This window comes from Garra rufa, chromosome 3, assembly GCF_049309525.1.
Source record: "Garra rufa chromosome 3, GarRuf1.0, whole genome shotgun sequence".
Lineage (NCBI taxonomy): Eukaryota > Metazoa > Chordata > Actinopteri > Cypriniformes > Cyprinidae > Garra > Garra rufa.
In genome coordinates this window covers 49,995,299-50,003,534 of record NC_133363.1, presented here as the reverse complement: position 1 = coordinate 50,003,534, position 8,236 = coordinate 49,995,299, and the positions used below count along the sequence as shown (strand labels likewise).

Sequence of the window (8,236 nt, the reverse complement as noted above, 5' to 3'; positions counted from 1 at the left end):
TGTTTATTCAGTGTGTAACAATGTATATCCAGTTGGTTTTTGACACAAAATTCCAAATGTTCAAAAGTATGTCAAAAAGACATTTTCAAAGTTTTTTTTTGCACACTGAAATGTCCCCGAGGAGCCATAAGGAATGATTTCGTGACGTCTTTTTAAGACCTCTTCGGAACATTCACATGACTTCTCTATGAGGTTAAAATTTAGTTCAAATGTGGTCATTGTGGATGTATTTTCTTATGTATTTTATAGGGTCAACCACAGTCTCATTTAGACATTTATACTGCTTCTAGACAAAATTAACTGGCTGTAAAATTAGGCTGTATTCAATTAAGACTTGTGCAAATCAACTCACAGACACATTGTTTTATATAAAATCAAGACAACTTCTCATACCATGGATAAGAATTAACAAAAAACAATTTAGTTTAGTTGGGCTGAAACCTGAAATTGTAAACCTGAATTGGGGGAAAAAATCAAATTCATTATTATTTCAACTGCAATAACAAATTAACCAGTTAAAATTCTGGTACATTCAAATATGGTATATTCTATATTCATGCATTCATGTGTTCACGCACCTGAATAATATTGCACAATAATGAAAAGAGCACACAAAAGGGCATCGATATACAGCAGAGTGTCTGGTGTGGCAGGTGGAACTTCAATTCGAATTCTGTTGAGGTTGTCAAAAAATCTCCGTTCACAAACTCCCCTGGAACACATGAAATATAAATGATTATTACAAGTATAAATAAAGCTTCATAATGCTTATTTTGGCTTTGGTCAGAGTGATATTTAGTCTTTAATCATTTTGCAGTGGTTTGATAACTTTCTCTCAAACAGTTTAATGAATCTCAATGCGTACAGTATAAAACATAAAAAAAAAGTTTCAGTACAGTACTAATATTATACATGCATAATCTGAAAATGTGACCCTTGTGCATTATAGGGACGAATACTTAGATATTTTTTAAAGTTGGTTTGATACCTTTAGATCAAATGTTATTTCCGTTTAATGGATTTATATTATTGCATACATTAAAAGTTCTAAAATGATCAGAAAACACATAAAATCCTAATTCTAAAAACTGGGCCTTGTGCAATGACAGGGATGTTTTTTCTGAATATTTTAATATTGTTTTATAGTATAATGTTATGTAGTTAAATTACTTTAATTCATTTATATGGTTAATGTTTATAATTATTTAAACATTTTCTAAAAATTATTTTTTAGAAATTAAGCTTTGTGCAACATAAAGGGCCTATATTTATGTCTATCTTAGTTAGTTTGGCCTCAACATAACAGGCACAAAGAGTTTAATTGGTATGAAGCCAAATGTCTAATGAATGTCAAACCAACTTAACCGCAGTAAAACACGGATAATTTTCGTTAGTGTTTAAGCACAAGGGTAAAACTAACTCATAATAAATTATGGCTTGATTTTGAGATGCCAATCGTTTGAATCATTCATAGAAACTATCAAAGAAGAGTTGTTTATACATCTATATTTTTTGACTCAAAGCATAACTTATGCCGAGTTCAGACTGCACGATTTTCAAAGCAATCGCGTCACAGATGTTTTCACACTGCATGACTATCTGGGGTAGCATTCCGTCGCTGCTGTGTTCACACTGCACTATGGATCGGCGACAGGGGGTTTCACACTGCATGACTTTACAATAAGAAAAATCGCCGACAACTTTGTCCAGGTCCGCAAACTACGTCTCACAACCAAACACACGCGAGAAGTGACATGGAAACAACGCGAGGTCAGGCGTGCAAGTTCTCACGTGAGACTGGTATTATTATTTTAAAAAATGGTAGCCCGCAAGAAGCTTGTCATACAAATTGCATGTGCACTCATTTGCAGCGGAAAGAAAAGAAGCCAAAGCTATTCTTGTTGATATTGTGGTCTATACCTTCGTAACTCCTCCCCCCACTTCCCGCTGGCCTGCATGTTGCTGTCTCATTGGCTGAAGGTAATCACCGATGTGATTTTCAGTCAGATCACCTTTCACACGGCATGATTTTGAATCACCGACAGGTCCAGATATTTAGCATGCCAAATATCTCACGGGTGTCGGCGATTCTCTCAGATCGCGTCTTTGATAATTCACACTGTGTGATTGTCACTCACGTGAACGAGCACCGATTTCGGGCATTTGTCGGCGATTTCTCAAAACCTGTCAGCGAGTCAAAATCGGGGCTAAAATCATGCAGTCTGAACTCAGCATTATGGGTTTTTGCAGAAAAATCTGGTGATCAAAAATGATTAGGCTGTAGTTAATAACTGTTAGTTTTATGTACAGTTAGAATGTTTTGTATACGCAGACAAGGGCTTTATGATGGGCCTGTTTTAAATTTAGAAAAATGTTTTATTTCTTAAACATGTTTGAAGTTCTTAATAGATATCACTGTTGCACATTTACAGTATTTTTACTTGAATCGGAATCGAATCGAAACCATAAAAATAAGAATCGAATCGAATCGCCGAATTGGTCACAATACCCAGCCCTAACTACAATGGTATGTCTGGTGATAATAACACATGGATTGTCAAAATGGATACTAAATAGTGAAAATCCAAATTTCAAAGGAGAATTGACAGAAGAGTAAAAATGCCTTTGTTTCACCTAACAAGTGTTAACTAATATCATGTTATCAATTTTTGTAGTGCTTGTAAAACTGATGAAGATATCTTTAAAGATATGGTGGGCTGTGAAAGATCTTTTAAATGTTTGTCCTCAGTTTTTATAATTACAGACTCTGCCCTAAAATGACAAAGCGCATTCAATATTTGAAAGTACAGTTTGGAAAACGTACTTTATTTGTTCACAATAGTTGTAAATATTATTTCTGATACAAAAGGCACTTAAGTTTTAGTTTTTTTTTCTTTGTCATAAATGATCAGGTTTTTAAAAATGTTCTTAAATGCTTGTAGTGAGTGTGGTTTTTGAAGGTCTGTTGTGTTGTGCTTGGACCCCTCCCCCCCTCATGCTGTCCCCTCCCATTTCCTGCCCTTTACCCTCCCACTTTATCACAGCTTTGTACGCCCATTGTTCTAAACTTTTTCACATCCAAGGTGTGAAGAACTGGTGCTCAAGTAAAGGGGGGTTTTATGATCCTGTAAGCCTTACCTGATTAATATTAACAATTAGATTCTGCACATAAACTGATTTAAAAAAAAGTAAGTTAATAAAAGCTTACCATCGTCAAATTTGCTGTGTCCAAGAATGTGATTCCTACTGCTGACCATTTGTGGGTATCGCTTCTCGGCCTTTTGGCTAAGATCAAGTGTAGTATCTGTTCTTATCAGTTTAATATCTGATACGTGCCCTACCCGGGCACCATATATTAAATTGATTTTTGGAACAGGGAGATGGAATAGGGGCTTGCTCCGTCCACTCCACGCATCGACCCGGTATTGCAGTACTTCCGGGAACGGTGCACCCCCCTAAAGTGGTTTAAAAAAAGATAAGTGTAGATTATGTGGAGTGGTAGCAAATGTTGAAGCAAAATTATGTGTATGGTTGCCTTTGGGTGAGTTCAAATTGTTGTCATTGATCATATGTTTCTTAAAATAGTTGGTGTGATTTTGTTTGGAATGGAATGGTATTTTTACATAAAGTTATGTAGTGATGCTGCCTACTTTCTTTTTGCACAGAGGCAGTGGGACATAATTTGTCTGGTTAGTCCATGTTCCCCCTGATGGTAGATTCTGTAACTACTACATTCTATTAACAAAACATATTTTTCTATTGGTGGCCATTAAATACAAGTGCACCTGTCTGCAGCCTGCAGATCGAGGCGGGGCTGAATCTGAGGTGGGGCTGCACGTGTTGCCCCGCCCACATGCCTTCTCATTGGTTGTAGGTAAATTAATGACGTCGGCGCAACATCCCTCCCACAACTCATCTCATTGGTTAGTGAAATGGATTGACGTCGCTGCCACGATAAACAGGAAATGCAGTTGGAAACTATACTTATAAATTATATGTTTTATATAAGCGCTGAATCCTTTGCTTATTTATTCAGCTTTCAGATGTGTACAAATCTCAATTAAGTTAAAGTATGCTGATGACTGGTTTGTGGTCCAAGGTTACATACATTAACAAGCAAGACATCTTTCCGCTGTTTAGTTATCCCATTTCTGGCAATCCGTGACTGTAAATCAAAATCTTAACCAGTGGTGTTTATTTACAGCTTTTTTGATCTATCCTTATGTTATTAAATTAATTTTATAAAATTAATATTAATAAATTAATAGAAAAGGGTTGTTAAACATCAGAGTTGTTTATAAATACAAACATTTATGACCAGAGGTGGGTAGAGTACCCAAAATCTGTACTCAAGTTAGGGCTGGGCGATATGGCCTAAAAATAAAATCCCCGATTTTTTTCACAAAAAATCCGATTTACGATTTAAATCGATTTTTTCCCCCCTACTACTTTTAGCATGTAAAGAAACCCCAGCTTTTCCACAATATATATGGGCACCATATATTTTGCAGTATACATTGCAACTGCATCAGTGCACCAGACCCCATTCTTATCATACCAGACACAGTAAATGTTTGTAAGACAAATAAATATGAGACGGGAGGAAAATATATATTTTCAATGCTTTTCTCTTGGACTTATATCGTATACAAAAATATACAATTTTGAACACAGAAATATTAAATGATTTAAATAACTGAAACAATCTGCCAGCAGGTGGTGGTAAGACACTGATTTAATTACTGAATCATATTCATTTGATTCGTTTGAACGGATGGTTCATTCAAGAATAAAGCAAGTGACTCTTAATGAACGGGAAATTGAATCATTTCACTAGATTCGTTTAAAAACGCACGTTCATTCATAAACGAAACACCGCTGTGTTTGAGTGGAGATGCGCAGCGGCTCAGCTGTGACTTGTTTCAGACCACTTTCGACGACGAAATAGAGCAAAATCAGGCAATAGTGTTATAGTCAGACAATGTAAGTCACTTAATAATAACTTCTTGTTTATTTAACTGTTATAATAAATCAATATCTCGTTTACAAACTCCCTTAAAAATGATTAAAAGCTGTCACTCATCTTAGTTCGCAATATCACAAAGCTCTATTATAATAAACGAAGCTACTGCCCATTCAGTCTCTTATTTACACTCTCTACACTTGAGATACATTAGTCAACGTGCAAAACACATAGAAACCTTTGAAGCTCCACTCAGCGCAAATACAAATATGCTGGTCGCACTCGAGCCTTGATATGCAAATAATTCGCTATTGTCTTCAATCATCTCTCTACTCTGTTTATGTGATAAGTGAAATTGTATGTAATATAACAGGCTAACTTGCTAGCAAGCAGCTAATCATGTCCACTTAGTGACTCGCGTTATTTTACCAGAACTTGTTATTTGTTTTCAGTTCTGAATACAGCGGTTAGTTAGGCGCGCCATCATGTGGTCGCCTCTTAATTGTTCTGCCATTGGTGCAATTACAATGTATCTAATATTTTTATTAAAAAATTGCGATACCTCGATTTAATAAAAAATTAAATCGTCTTAAAACGTAAATTCGAATTAATCAAAAAGATCGAAAGAATCGCCCAGCCCTAACTCAAGTACAAGTACAAGTACTTATGGAAAATTTACTCAAGTATGAGTAAAAGTAACAATCTTAATAGTTACTTGAGTAAGAGTAAAAAGTATCCGATGGAAAAAGTACTCAAGTAGTTAACTAGTTACTAGTTACTTCTGATCTGATTGATATGAAGTGAAGACCCTGAATTTCAAAGTATTTGGAAAGAGGGATGGAAATTAACTTTTTTGTCCACCGGCCAGTGTGGCTGGTGGATTTCAAAATCTACCAGCCACTAAATGTTTTTACCAGCCACTTTATGTTTTAACCGACAATGTGTAGCTGCATGTGAAAAATTAATACTACAGGAGGGCTTTTCACACTTGAAATTGTTAACCCAGGGTTATCCTAAACCCCGGATAAACGGAATCCTGGGTTATCTGTAATTATGTTTCACACTGCTTATTATAAACCTGGGTTAGCGGTTAATCCTGGGTATTCATTAACAGATGTTTCACACTGCACATTCCTATACCCCGGGTTTACGTTCTAATTTGCATATTTGCTGTGTTACTGTACCTGATTGGACGTACGGCAAGGTGCAGGCAAACCTGCCACTTCCAGTTATGCTACGTTTAAAAAAAATGTCGCCACATAGGTCTTTAGCTGTTTTTAGCCTCATGAGACGCAGGCAAAAGGCAAAAAAACAAAGACAAAATAACAAGAGAAAGAAACAAAGGAGCAAAGTATATGAACATTTATTTGAATTTCTCTTAAGTTTCGAGAGACTAGTGTTTACGTGTACAGTAGCGTCATTGTTTACAGTCGCATCCTCATCTCGGAAATTATGGGTCGCTCCCAGAAGTCATCACTGGTGGCGTTTCATTGTAAACGGCACATTCACTGACAGTGACTGGATTCGCCATTTTCGCATGACACAAACAACGTTTATGTATTTAGTAAACTCTTTGAAAGACCACATTACGAAAGCAAACACTTCTCTACTAGACGCTATTGATCCAGAACGGAGAGTCGCAATTACATTACGTAATGCTCGCTGATTTCTGATTGTCTGTTGCTAAGCGTCCAGCAGCAAAAAGCAAACACCGCTCCGTTTCACTCTGAACAAACTTAGCACCGCATTGCGGTGCTAACCCTGCTCCGGAGCAGGGTTTCATAACCCCGGGTAAAATGCGGTGCTAACACCGCTTTCAAATTACAGGTGTGAAACGCGTCTTTACCCGGGGTTAAAAGCAGTGTTTAGAACACAGATAACCCAGGGTTAGGCACAGTGTGAAAAGCCCTAAGATCTACTATACTTGAGCAGTTTATTTAATCTCAAGAATCAATAAAATACTGACATTTTCACCGAATTTTTCTATCATGATACAGAGCTATCTTCACTACTACACAGCTTATAGCCCACATACTATAACAGCCTAAATATTTTATGTAGCCTATTGGGGAGACGCTCTCTAAACGCAGGGTATCAAAGTTGCTTTTGAATGAGTTTCGTTTTTACTATAGCGCGAAACTCTCTGTACAGTATATTGAGAAAGATGCCCCATGAATTGCATCAGACATAATGTGCACTGTAGCATGAAATACAATATATTTCTTCAAAAGCAGATTGTAAAGATATTTTAACAGACCTCTTAACGCCTGTGATGTATCGCCACATTTTTTTGAAAGTGTGCCTCCGCTAAAAGTGTCCGCCGTCGTCATCTTCTTCGTGTATTTTAACGGCAGTCCGCAACCAACGTCAAGGTGCATTACTGCCTCACACTGTCCGGTTGAAGTATGCTATTTTTATTTACCCGCCACGGTGGCCGGTGGGTGAAGCGAGTTTACCCGCCACAACACAAAATCACCCGCATTTGGCTTGTGGCAGGTGCTAATTTCCATCCCTGTTTGGAAAGCTTCAGCACACCTCTCCTTGAAAACAAATATGTGACCCTGGACCACAAAACCAGTCTTAAGTCGCTGGGGTATATTTGTAGCAATAGCCAAAAATACATTGTATGGGTCAAAATTATTGATTTTTCTTTTATGCCAAAAATAATTAGGAAATTAAGTAAAGATCATGTTCCATGAAGATTTTTTGTAAAATTCCTACTGTAAACCTATCAAAATGTAATTTTTGATTAGTAATATGCATTGCTAAGAACTTAATTTGGACAACTTTAAAGGTGATTTTCTCAGTATTTTGATTTTTTGCACCCTCAGATTCCAGATTTTCAAATAGATGTATCTCGGCCAAATATTGTCCTATCCTAACAATACACCATACATCAATAGAAAGCTTATTTATTGAGCTTTCATATGATGTATATATCTCAGTTTTGTAAAATTTAACCTTATGACTGGTTTTGTGGTCCAGGGTCACATATACATGAATGAATGAATGATGCATTTATATAGCGCTTTCATTGTGTATTGCCGTACACCCAAAGCGCTTTACAATCATATAGGGGATCTCTCCTCAACCATCACCAGTGTGCAGCATCCACTTGGATGATGCGTCGGCAGCCACAGTACAACGGCGCCGGTGCGCTCACCACACACCAGCTACAGGTGGAGAGGAGAGAGGGATGGAGCCAATTCAATGAATGGGGATTATTAGGAGGCCATGATTGACTAAGGCCAGTGGAGGGAATTTGGCCAGGAC

The 8,236-nt window shown here is 37.0% G+C and overlaps 1 non-coding gene across 1 annotated transcript; it reads left to right on the top strand.

Moving 5' to 3' along the window:
* The first annotated feature begins 3,265 nt into the window (after positions 1-3,265).
* Positions 3,266-3,456, top strand: LOC141332553 (U2 spliceosomal RNA). Its single transcript, XR_012355331.1, has one exon. It is a non-coding gene; the product is annotated as a U2 spliceosomal RNA (small nuclear RNA).
* Positions 3,457-8,236: the final 4,780 nt, after the last annotated feature.